Source organism: Euprymna scolopes, chromosome 3 (genome assembly GCF_053919585.1).
Source record: "Euprymna scolopes isolate OS-2025 chromosome 3, ASM5391958v1, whole genome shotgun sequence".
NCBI lineage: Eukaryota > Metazoa > Mollusca > Cephalopoda > Sepiida > Sepiolidae > Euprymna > Euprymna scolopes.
In genome coordinates this window covers 198,080,026-198,092,643 of record NC_136484.1, presented here as the reverse complement: position 1 = coordinate 198,092,643, position 12,618 = coordinate 198,080,026, and the positions used below count along the sequence as shown (strand labels likewise).

Here is a 12,618-nt window from a genome sequence, read left to right as displayed (position 1 = left end):
TTATTCAATAATGTGCCAGTTTTCCTACCTAGCAGAAAGAGACGAGTTTTCCATGCACGAGTTTTCCGGGCGCAAGTTTTCCTAAATTCATTTTTTTTATAAATGATTTTACCAAGAATTCTTCATAAGTTTTGGTTTCGATTTCGATTATAGCTGACTGCACTCAAGTGATTCATTTTTTTTAATAAATAATTTTATCAAAAGTTCTTCATAAATTTTGGTTTCGGTTTCGATTATACCTGAAGGAACTCAAGCTGATGCACCAAAGTCATATGGATATATTGTTTTTTATTTTTGAAATCGCAACTTTATAATATATAAAAATCTATAGAACATTAACTCTGTAATAATATATACGAAATCTGCAACAATTAAAATATCATATTTAAGCGTACTTAACGATCTGGCTATACGGGCATCTTTGCTAGCATAGATAAATACTTCTTCAGTATAGTTACAATAATATCAGAACATCTCTATTTACGCCATGAATACCAACATCAATATATCACATATGAATGAGCCCCCTGTAGAATTTCCAATGGTACCGCTAATTGTTATTATTTGCATCTCGTTTTTGTTTTTTATTTTTAACAGCAAAGAAAAACAATTGATTGAGATTGTCGGACTGACTTCCGCATCTTTGTTGTTATAGTCACAACGTTTCGGCCGTTTTGCCCTCCAGCCTTCATCAGGTGTTTTGTGTCGAACTAGGAAAGAAAAACAATTTAGTAACTCACCCAATTTTTATAATGAAAATAAAATTTAAACATTCATAGAAGGAAGGCACATAATAGTTAATGAAGCCCAACGCTCTCTGTGTGTTGAAAATGGTTTTCTAAATAGTAAAATTATTATTTAAAAATTCGTTTGTAACAATGGGGCGTTGTTAATCTTTTGTTCTTACATCGTTTTCTCATTTTGCCTACAAATCTTCCACTATTTTCAACTGTTTATGAAAACTTTCAAGTAGCATATTGTACACTAACGACGAACTGATACATTTTTGCTTTGTTTAAAATCAAAATAAACCTTTTGTTGTCTTTCAAATTTCAATACATTACAAAGAAAACATTTGAGAAAAATTATACCTGGAAATTACCCGGAGATTTATGTAATAATTTGAAAATTTACGAAAAAAACAACAACAAAAAACAAACCAAAATCTCTAATTTAATGTTTATAAGTATGAAAGGAATCGAAATCGGAAATTGGATTGGAATCAAGAAGAATTTTGGAATCGTCCCACCACTAATATATATATATATATATATATATATATATATATATATATATATATATATATATGAACAAATGATTAATAAAACATGTTAAAAGACATCTTGAAAAAGAGTTAAAAACATATTTAATTTTAAAAAAGGAAACACAAGATAAGTGGATAGTCCTTAATCCGCGGAGTTTCGAAGAAATACTCTCCTTCTCATCAGAGGGCAGGAATTAGCAAAATGCAGGATCGGATTTTGCATATAAAAATATTTAATGAAACTACAAGCAAGTCCCAGATCTTGGTTTTTATTATATATATATATATATATATATATATATATATATATATATATATATATATATATATATATATATATATATATATATAATGTGTGTGGTTTTTGTTTTATTATGATTATTTTTATTTTGTTTATTACATTTTCACCCCAAACAAGGCATATTGCCACTTTGATGTAGGGAGCTACTATTCCTATCTGGAGTGTTATTTGCACAATGTTTCGGTCGATATTCTTCAGGTGTATTTTGTCGAACTCGGAAATCTTTCTTGTCCATAAGAACCCGTGACGCAATGGATAAATTACTTGGTAAAATACAGTTATAAGTTATATTCCTCGAGATTGAAAGTTCAATCCTCACTGCGAGCGACCCAAAAATACAATTGTGAATTATTAGGACTTTTGCCTAGTCATTTCGTCCATAATTCCATGCAGATTCCTGAGTTCAACATAAAATTTTCGATTTTCATAAGATACACCTGAAGAAGGTTATATCAACTGATAGGTTGTACAAATAATACTCACGATGAGAACAGTAGTTTGAATAATTTAAATAATATGAATAATCAATCGTCATCTAAAAAAAAATAAGAACTGTGATTATGTATATATATATATATATATATATATATATATAACTCTTTATTTATTTATTCATTCATCTTTTTACTTAAATGTATGCATGCGTGTGTGTGTGTGAGCATGTTTGTTGTATATATATATGTGTGTGTGTATGTGTGTGTGTATATATGTATATGCATGTGTATGTATTTATTTTATTTTTCTTATTATTTTATTTGGTGTCTTTTAATAACTCCTGCTGATAATTTAATTCTATATTTTTGGCGCCTCTCAACGTCATCTTGTCTGGGTCATTTTGACATTGGCTTTTCTATTTTAAATTTAATTCAATCACCATTCAATCAAAGGCCTTATGTGGGGGGGGAGCCCCACATATAAGACCTTGGTCAATATAGGGGCAACTCTTCATACCAATTGTCACTATCCAGCTCCCCTACTCCTCGGGAAGTCCCTTCACTCCTCACATTAAAAATCGGCCTTGTTCCTAATTTGCTCTGTAGGGGAGCAAATAAATACCCTTTTTTGGCCTTTTGGCCAAGATCAAAGTGTAGTATCTGTTCTCTCAGTTACTAAACTTGACCCACCACCGGGCTTTCGGGCTAGGTTAAGGTGTTTTTTCATACTAACTTTTGTTAGCAAGGACCGACCCCCTCCTTTGGGGAGTCAGGACCTAGAGGACCGACTCCACATTTGTGGGAGCTTGGACCCGGAAACCGATCCCCTCTTTTGGGAGACTGGAATCTCGGGACCAACACCACTATCGCTGGTAGTTGAGACCTTCTTTTTTCATTTGTTGTTTTTGCATGTTGTTTTTTCTTCGTTTCGGTCTCACTTCTCGAGACTGGGATGGTCTAATTTCTCAACACTTAATTGCCTGAGCAGCACTCTGACCTGCCAGGCCCAAACTTTGTCTATCTTTGCTGCTCTCCCAGTGGATCGAGCAGACAGGGTTCTCTTTCTCGCTTCCGTTGGGGTAAGTTAGTGGGTAGGGTGACGTGGGGTAGGGCGGGTGCTTCGTTTCTGCTCCCTCTGTGGGCAGGGATGCCTATCCCCTCTCTCTCTTAATTGCGACGCGGCACTCTGACCCGCTAGCACCCACTGCGTCTTTCTTCTCTGCTCTCCCCCCTCACGGGGGGATCTGAGCTGCTAACCCGACATCCCCGTGAGGGGAAGTCAAAAACTCTAATTTCTTCAAAGTCCGCTCCTCCCCCTCCTCCCCCTCCATTCCCCTGGGTTTTCTTTTCCCCCACTACACTTTGGTCCGCGCCAGCGGCCAGTGCAACCGCCACGATGCCAGGCAGGAGGGGTACGTCACCCCAAATGCGCAGCATCTCAACTGCAAACGACTCCCTATGTGAGGGAGCTGATGCATCTCCCGGCGAGACGGCGCCAGGAAACAAGGTAGGGCCCCGGCGCGCGGCGACCTTGGAAGAAAGCGGGAGGGTAGGGCCGCAGCCCGCGGCGACCCCCCAAAAAGCACCTGCAACCGCTCCCCACGAGGGCAACCCAGCGGAAAAAGCTGCCGTTAAGTCACTAGCTGGGGAAAGTGCAGAACCCAGCCAACCAGCTGCACCCCAGGACGGCAGAACCAAGGGAGGAAGACCGGGGAACCCATCCCCCGCTCCCCCAAAGGGCGACTCCCCAACAGAAAAGGAGGAAATCAGCACCGCGGACCAAACCGAGGCGCTGGATGAAGACGTAATAGCCTCCATCAGCTCACTATTCGGCGGGGAAGACAGTGATTGGCCCCCCAACACTCCCCAAGAGGACCAAATACGGAAAAGGGGTGACTCTCCGGCCAGTGGTAACAAAAGCAAGCTGGAAGGAGAGACACCCTTGACAGTACCCACCAAGGCTCCAGCTGGGAACACGGCACCAGAAGGGGAGACACCTCCATCCCCCAAGGGGACAGCCACCCAGCAAAGAAAGAAAATAAGAAAGGACAGCGGCCCGGAGAGCAAACCAAGCCAGGACGAAACAACGCCAAGGACACAATGGCCTACTTTGCCTGGTAACGGCCCAGTTCCGAAACCAAAAATGCCCATAACAGGAGAGAGCCCAACAACACCAGCTACGCCCCCCAACCCGAGTCCAGCTGACACCCACCAGGATGGAGGACCGGCATGGGGCCCCAAAGAGCAGCAAGGGAAGTTGACGCCCGAAGACTACAGAGCACTCTTCGACTCCACTTACAAGGAGTATACCCAGGGGAACAACATCCAACCCCTCCCGGGTCAAGTGGAAGTTCTGGAGAAAAGAGTGCTCTCGCTGATAACTTCAGACACCAAGACAAGGGGTCTGACGGGCGTCAACAAGGACACCATGATGAACGTGTTGCTGGAGCAGAACATTCCCGCCAACTACATCTGTAGAAGGAGTTACGCACAGTGGGATGTTCTGCTCCCCACCTCCGAAGACGCAGTCAGGCTGTCCAGGACCTGCCATCAGAGCAGGAACATAAAGCTCCAACCCATCTATATGAACAAGAGGAGAGCAAATGTTTCTGCTCTAAACGTCCCCTGCTATATGGAGGCCAAACAACTGGGGGCTATCCTAAGCCAGTATGGAGACGTAGAGGAAGTCACCCCGGTCCGCGGATTAAGAAACATCATGACCGGGGACTACAAAGTACAGATGGTCCTGGACAAGGCTGGATTCTACGCCATCCCAGCCACACTCAAGTTCGGAGAGTGGACACTCTCCCTTATAGTGGAAGGGAGGAGGCCTCATTGCTGGCTGTGCACACAACAAGGGCATATGGCGAAGGACTGTCCAAAGAGGAATGGAGGGAAGAAGCCCACAAAAGCGGCGGGAACAAGCGTGACAACAAATCAAGCCGCTGCTCCCGCGCCGGCCGCAAATCCTCCAGAGGCACCGACAGGCTGGGTGACGGTCGTAAAGAAAGGCAAGATCAACAAACAGCCATCCTTGCAGACAGTCACCCAAGACCAAGAACAACCGAAGAGCGAGACGGAGAAAATGGACACACAGACACCCTCCTCCTCAAACAAGAGGAAACTACCAGAATCTGAGGAGGAGGCCGCGTCAGAGGCAGAGGAAGAGACAACAACAGTCTCTATGGCCCTGAGCGCAACAGAGATCAGGAGGGCCAGGAGGAGGAAAAGCCGCAAGACACGCGCAAACCCTCCTACCCCCACTGAGACTGAGAAGGACTCCCTCGCAACAACAACACAGGATGAGCCCCCTGTGATCCCAACACCCCAGCAACCCGAACAACCTTCCCCCTCTCCTATAAAGGCCCCAAGAAACTCTTCCCGCCCCTCATCCCGTGACAGGAGCCAAAAAGAAGAAAACGAGCAGGCTACCCCCTCCCCAAGCGCTCAGCCTCCCCATCAACCAAAAGAGGTCCCCTCCCCCACTCCCAAAGTCCGCACTGAACGGACCAAAAAGCTCCCCTTTCTGCCAGGAAGCAGGATTTGTGAAACAGACCCTCTCCAACCGGCTCCGGACCTTAAAGGACAACAGAAGGTCCGGTACAATAAACTCAAAAACTTTGAAAAAGTCGGTGGAGACCTAGTAACAGACCCCACTAAATTCAAGGACGCTCCCTTGTTGACCACTTTCGTTAGGGTCAACAAGGACGGTAGGACTGGAGGAATGTGGGCAATGATTAAGGCAGCGAAGAATGCGATCCCAGGCCAGCAGCTGGTGGATAGGGACCATCCTTCACTGACCAACATTTTCTTTAAATGTGAGGGTAGAATCCCCATGTATGTACACCCATCGCTATACAGGGCACTCAAACTAACCTTCCCCCTGGACGTGGGGGGCGTGGCCAAGGATGGATCACCTTCATCGGATTTACTTACCGGCAGCCTTGGCCAGGCCTGCCATGTCCTCACTGCCCAGGATTTCAGACCCGTCTGTGACAGTGCTTGAGGTAAGTGATCATGTCTTTGAACTTGGCTACATTGAATGTGAGGGGCATCAGGTGTCGAAGCAAGGCCTCGCGCGTTGTGAGAGACTTGGTGTCCCTCAAGGTAGATATTGCCGCTATCCAGGAGACCCACTTTGTTTGTGACGCGGATTGTCAGGTGCTGGTAAACGATTACGATGTCTACTCAGCATATGGCAATACCTATAGTCGTGGAATCTCCTTGCTAGTGAGTCGCACCCTGTCAGCGTCGGTGAATGTTGTTCACGCAGGCGAGGACGGGCGGGCGCTTGTTGTTGATGTTGCTGTTAATTGTAGTGTTTTTCGGATTGTTGCTGTTTATGCTCCCAATGCTGCTGTAGAGAGGGCAACCTTTTTTCGACGGTTGGAGGGCTTCTTAGTGGATCCGGAACGGTTAGTTTTAATGGGGGATTGGAATGCAATCCTTGATCCCAAAATAGATAAGGTCGGGGGGACTAGCGGGTCGGCGTGGTGTGACAGCAGTCTGTCTGACCTGATGGCCTCGTGCGATCTCGTCGACAGATTTCGTCTGGATCATCCGGGGCGGGAGATGTGGACGTGGCATCCTGTAGTGCCTTCCCATCCAAGCACTTACTTGGATCGGATGTTAGTTAGAAGAGGCGATGTAGACTTCCTATCTTGCCCCACGTTCCACTTGCTAGGACACTCGGACCATAAACTTGTTATGGCCCGTTTGAGCTTAAGCGCTAGGCCTAAACTGGCCGGATACTGGAAGTTCAACAGCACCTTGTTGGAGCTGGAGGACTACCGGTTGAAGGTCACTGAGCTAATTCAGCGGGCTTTAGTGGGGGCGGTTACAGGGAGTAAGTGGTGGGTTAGTCTCAAGGCCAAAATTAGGCGCTTCTCTGTCCAGTATAGCCAACGCCTCGCGATAGATAAGGCTAAGGCAAAGAAGCGTTTAGAGGATAAGCTGACCCGGGCGGTGGAGGGGGGAGACCCCCTAGAGTTAGCACTAGCTAAACAAGATCTCAACCGCTTGGCTAGCGAGCGGTATGAAGGTCAAGTAGTTAGGGCTAGGTTAAACAAAGTTTCTAACAAGGCTGTGAATGTTGACGCTGTTGAGCGTAAGGCTGCTTTAAGGCGCGGTTCGGATGGGTACATTCGTAAAGTACATAACCTGGAAGGACACCCCTTAGTATCGACTCGGGAGATCTGCGAGGGGTTTCGGGAGCATCTATCGGTGCGCTTCACCCAACTACCCGGACTCAGGGTTGATGAGTTTGGCAGCTATTTGGCTGACTCGCCCCGCCTCACGGCGGCTCGGGCGGCTAGCTGTGATGGTCTTATTACTGAACATGAGGTCATTACTGCGTTGAAGCAGGTCGGCTATAACAAATCCCCGGGGCTTGATGGTCTACCCTACGAGTTTTACTTGAGGCTGTCGCCCATGTTGGTCCCTATTCTGAAGGATATGTTCAACCATTGGTTTGCCCAGGGTTCCATCCCTGGACAGGTGACCAAAGGTGTGATCACATTGCTGAGGAAAGGTCAACGGCATGGTGGGAGGGAAAACTTTGATGATTTTAGGCCCTTGACTCTGCTAAACACAGAGTTAAAGATTTTGGCAAAGATTCTTGCGAATCGCTTGCAGGTTGTCATCACTGACTTGATCGAACCGGACCAGACTTATGCTGTGAAGGGGAGATCGATTCAAGACAATTTGCACTTGATACGCTCGATCATAGAGGGAACAGAAGACGACGCCAGAGCCGCGCTGATCAGTTTGGATCAGTCCAAGGCATTCGATAGGGTCGACCATCGGTTCCTAGGATCTGTGCTAGAGGCCGCCGGATTTAATCCGGACTTCCGCAAGTGGATCTTTGTTCTGTATGACAGGCCGACGGTAGCGGTGCAGATCAACGGTAAGCTGTCGGAGTCATTCGCTGTCTCTCGGTCGGTGCGACAGGGTTGTCCGCTGTCGCCTCTGTTGTATGTCCTGGCGTTGGAACCCCTCCTTCGAAAGTTAAGGGACGAGGCGGCTACACCAGTCCTGCGCGGAATAGCTCTCCCTGGAGGCACACGAGCCAGGGTTTCCGCGTTCGCCGATGACGTCACCGTGTTCGTGTCTTGCCTCACGGACGTTCAAGCGGTGGTCGAGGCGCTCGCTCGATACGAAGAAGTAACAGGGGCCATCTTCAACCGTAGCAAGTCTGTTGGCCTGCGGTTGGGGGCCTGGACCGGGGTAAACTCGCTTCCAGGTATTTTCAGCTGGACCGATGGACCGGTCCGCATTCTCGGTGTCTGGTTTGGACCGGGACTTCAGCTGGAAAAGAATTGGTCGGAAGTACAGTCTAAGGTCAAATCGTCAGTAAAGACTTGGATTGGAAGGAAATTGTCCTTGAAGGGTCGGGCGGAGGCGTGTGCTACATACGTCTTTCCGCTCATCCTTTACCGTTTGTCTGTACTTCCTCTCCCTGCAGAACGACTAACCCGCTTACAAGGGCGCCTCGATTCACTTTTGTGGAACGAGGGTAAGCATTATGTCTGCAGAGAGGTCTGTGTTCAAAATCCGAGCGAGGGAGGCCTGGGTCAGCCCAGTCTCTTGTGTCATAGAAACGCCGAGAGATTGGCTTTCCTGGGTCGTTCGCTTGAAGGAGACGCTCCTTGGGTCCCTGTGGTTGAGAACTCGTTTCCCAATCTCAAACCCAACCCTTCGGTAGAAGGTCGTCGTAGACCGAAGGGGGAGTCCAAGTTCTTCTCCGAATGCCGAACCGCTCTTAGAGCTTTGCCGGGGACCAATGTCCTCGATCAGCCAAGGAAGAAACTGTATCGGGATTTAGTGGAGGGGACCGCGAAGGATCCACTTTGTAGGCGGATGGGATGGTCGATGGAGGTTGTCCGTTCTCAATGGCGTTGGGCGCCGGGACGGGAGATTCTGAATAACTCGGAATTCTCCCTGACTTGGCGACTGGTCCGAAATGCGCTGCCCCTCTTCGACGTACTTTTCCGGTATAAAGAACATACCAGCCGCTTCTGTCTGTGCTGTGACGAACGCGAGCCCGAAACAATCGAGCACGCGTTTTTTAGTTGCAGCCGGATACAGCCCCTATTAAGGTACGTCGAGGGGGTAACAGCTCGCATCGATGCCGAGTGTCTGCTCGATCTCGACGTAGGAACTTTTGTGTACAACATGGAGCCGCCGTTCCCCAGGGAGGAAAGTTTGGTTTTCCTGGCGATCCTAGCAGTAGCGCGTATGACCATTTGGATCGCGCGCCTCAAGTTGGTCCACGAAGGGACATCTGTTCCTGATCGGGATCTGATCGTTTACTTTAAACATTTGCTTAAAGTAAAGATCAGATGCGATTGGAAGAGGTTGCCTAGAGTGGAATTTGACAAGAGGTGGGTGCACAGCACTAGTTTGTGCATCCGTCGAGGAGCCAAGTTTCAATACGTGTTCCCTCCTTAGGCATGGCATGGGCGGTGCTGGGTCCTACGGAACCCATCCCGCCTAGGTTAGCATTATAAGTTCAGTAAAGTAACTCTTGACTGGTGGTACAAATGAGATCCTGTTCCTGATTTTATTTTTTGGTATTAGAGAACCTCTGAGTCTGCCCAACCCCCCTGCTCCTCATCTTTATTTTCTGATGCCCCCGGTCATCCCCCTACTCAGAGGTCACCTTCCTACCCCCTCCATCCGTTACTTTATTTTCTCCCACCTCCATTAAGGCGACTTCCCCAAACCCCATTAGGGATGCTCTGCTTGTTTTCGGTTCCCCGGAAAACAGTGGGGGATCTAGCCACATAGAATAGTACAGGGGGGTCTTACTAACAACACATTAGTAGTTTTTTCCTTATTTTTTAAATGAACACTTTCATTAGTTTTTTCCCACTCCACGAACATTTTACGCCAATTAATTCAAGAACTCTTTCTAATGAAATCGAACTTTATTTTCTCACACATACACACACACACAAAAAAAAAAAAAAAAAAAAAAAAAAATGCACACACAACATACAGAAATGAATATACAAATTGTAAATAGTTAAATTTTACATTGAACGCTGGGGTTATTAGTTAGATTAGGATCCACAGAGTGATTGAGGTATTTTGGTAAATGTTGCCAGTCAAGAGTAAGACTTCAAAGTCTCATCTGTTACATAGTCAAAAAGACCCTGTACCCTCCCCCTCCCAATTTCTTGTAGGGCCTTGTGCCTAATTTTGTTGAATTGAATTTTTTGTTCGTTTTTTATGTTCAATTTTTTCTTTCTCAATAAAATATATAAACAAGATCAAAGTGTAGTATCTGTTCTCTCATTTACTAAACTTTCCGCCACCGGGCTTTCGGGCTAGGTTAAGGTGTTTTCATACTAACCTTGGTTAGCAAGGACCGACCCCCTCCTTTGGGGAGTCAGGACCTAAAGGACCGACTCCACATTTGTGGGAGCTTGGACCCGGAAACCGATCCCCTTTTTTGGGAGACTGGAATCTCGGGACCAGCACCACTAGCTGGTAGTTGAGACCTGCTTTTGTTGTTTTTTTTTGCATGCGTTTTTTCTTCGTTCCGGTCTCTTCCCTCTAGAGACAGGGGATGGTCTAATTTCTCCACACTTAATTGACTGAGCAGCACTCTGACCTGCCAGGCCCAAACTTTGTCTATCTTCGCTGCTCTCCCAGTGGATCGAGCAGACAGGGTTCTCTTTCTCGCTTCCGTTGGGATAAGTTAGTGGGTAGGGTGACGTGGGGTAGGGCGGGTGCTTCGTTTCTGCTCCCCTCTGTGGGCAGGGATGCCTATCCCCTCTCTCTCTTAATTGCGACGCGGCACTCTGACCCGCTAGCACCCACTGAGTCTTTCTTCTCTGCTCTCCCCCCTCACGGGGGGATCTGAGCTGCTAACCCGACATCCCCGTGAGGGGAAGTCAAAAACTCTAATTTCTTCAAAGTCCGCTCCTCCCCCTCCTCCCCCTCCATTCCCCTGGGTTTTCTTTTCCCCCACTACACTTTGGTCAGCGGCCAGTGCAACCGCCACGATGCCAGGCAGGAGGGGTATGTCACCCCAAATGCGCAGCATCTCAACTGCGAACGACTCCCTATGTGAGGGAGCTGATGCATCTCCCGGCGAGACGGCGCCAGGAAACAAGGTAGGGCCCCGGCGCGCGGCGACCTTGGAAGAAAGCGGGAGGGTAGGGCCGCAGCCCGCGGCGACCCCCCAAAAAGCACCTGCAACCGCTCCCCACGAGGGCAACCCAGCGGAAAAAGCTGCCGTTAAGTCACTAGCTGGGGAAAGTGCAGAACCCAGCCAACCAGCTGCACCCCAGGACGGCAGAACCAAGGGAGGAAGACCGGGGAACCCATCCCCCGCTCCCCCAAAGGGCGACTCCCCAACAGAAAAGGAGGAAATCAGCACCGCGGACCAAACCGAGGCGCTGGACGAAGACGTAATAGCCTCCATCTGCTCACTATTCGGCGGGGAAGACAGTGATTGGCCCCCCAACACTCCCCAAGAGGACCAAATACGGAAAAGGGGTGACTCTCCGGCCAGTGGTAACAAAAGCAAGCTGGAAGGAGAGACACCCTTGACAGTACCCACCAAGGCTCCAGCTGGGAACACGGCACGAGAAGGGGTGACACCTCCATCCCCCAAGGGGACAGCCACCCAGCAAAGGAAGAAAATAAGAAAGGGGAGCGGCCCGGAAAGCAAACCAAGCCAGGACGAAACAACGCCAAAAACACAATGGCCTACTTTGCCTGGTAACGGGCCAGTTCCGAAACCAAAAAGGCCCATAACAGGGGAGAGCCCCACAACACCAGCTACGCCCCCCAACCCGAGTCCAGCTGACACCCACCAGGATGGAGGACCGGCATGGGGCCCCAAAGAGCAGCAAGGGAAGTTGACGCCCGAAGACTACAGAGCACTCTTCGACTCCACTTACAAGGAGTATACCCAGGGGAACAACATCCAACCCCTCCCGGGTCAAGTGGAAGTTCTGGAGAAAAGAGTGCTCTCGCTGATAACTTCAGACACCAAGACAAGGGGTCTGACGGGCGTCAACAAGGACACCATGATGAACGTGTTGCTGGAGCAGAACATTCCCGCCAACTACATCTGTAGAAGGAGTTACGCACAGTGGGATGTTCTGCTCCCCACCTCCGAAGACGCAGTCAGGCTGTCCAGGACCTGCCATCAGAGCAGGAACATAAAGCTCCAACCCATCTATATGAACAAGAGGAGAGCAAATGTTTCTGCTCTAAACGTCCCCTGCTATATGGAGGCCAAACAACTGGGGGCTATCCTAAGCCAGTATGGAGACGTAGAGGAAGTCACCCCGGTCCGCGGATTAAGAAACATCATGACCGGGGACTACAAAGTACAGATGGTCCTGGACAAGGCTGGATTCTATGCCATCCCAGCCACACTCAAGTTCGGAGAGTGGACACTCTCCCTTATAGTGGAAGGGAGGAGGCCTCATTGCTGGCTGTGTACACAACAAGGGCATATGGCGAAGGACTGTCCAAAGAGGAATGGAGGGAAGAAGCCCACAAAAGCGGCGGGAACAAGCGTGACAACAAATCAAGCCACTGCTCCCGCGCCGGCCGCAAATCCTCCAGAGGCACCGACAGGCTGGGTGACGGTCGTA

The 12,618-nt window shown here is 48.4% G+C and overlaps 1 protein-coding gene and 1 non-coding gene across 2 annotated transcripts in view; both read left to right on the top strand.

The window, feature by feature from the left end:
- Positions 1-12,618, top strand: part of LOC145260699 (inverted formin-2-like) — a 135,318-nt gene that overhangs the window by 90,381 nt on the left and 32,319 nt on the right. The gene's annotated exons all lie outside the window — the stretch shown is intronic.
- On the top strand, positions 2,620-2,820 carry LOC145264004 (U2 spliceosomal RNA). Its single transcript, XR_013864623.1, has one exon. It is a non-coding gene; the product is annotated as a U2 spliceosomal RNA (small nuclear RNA).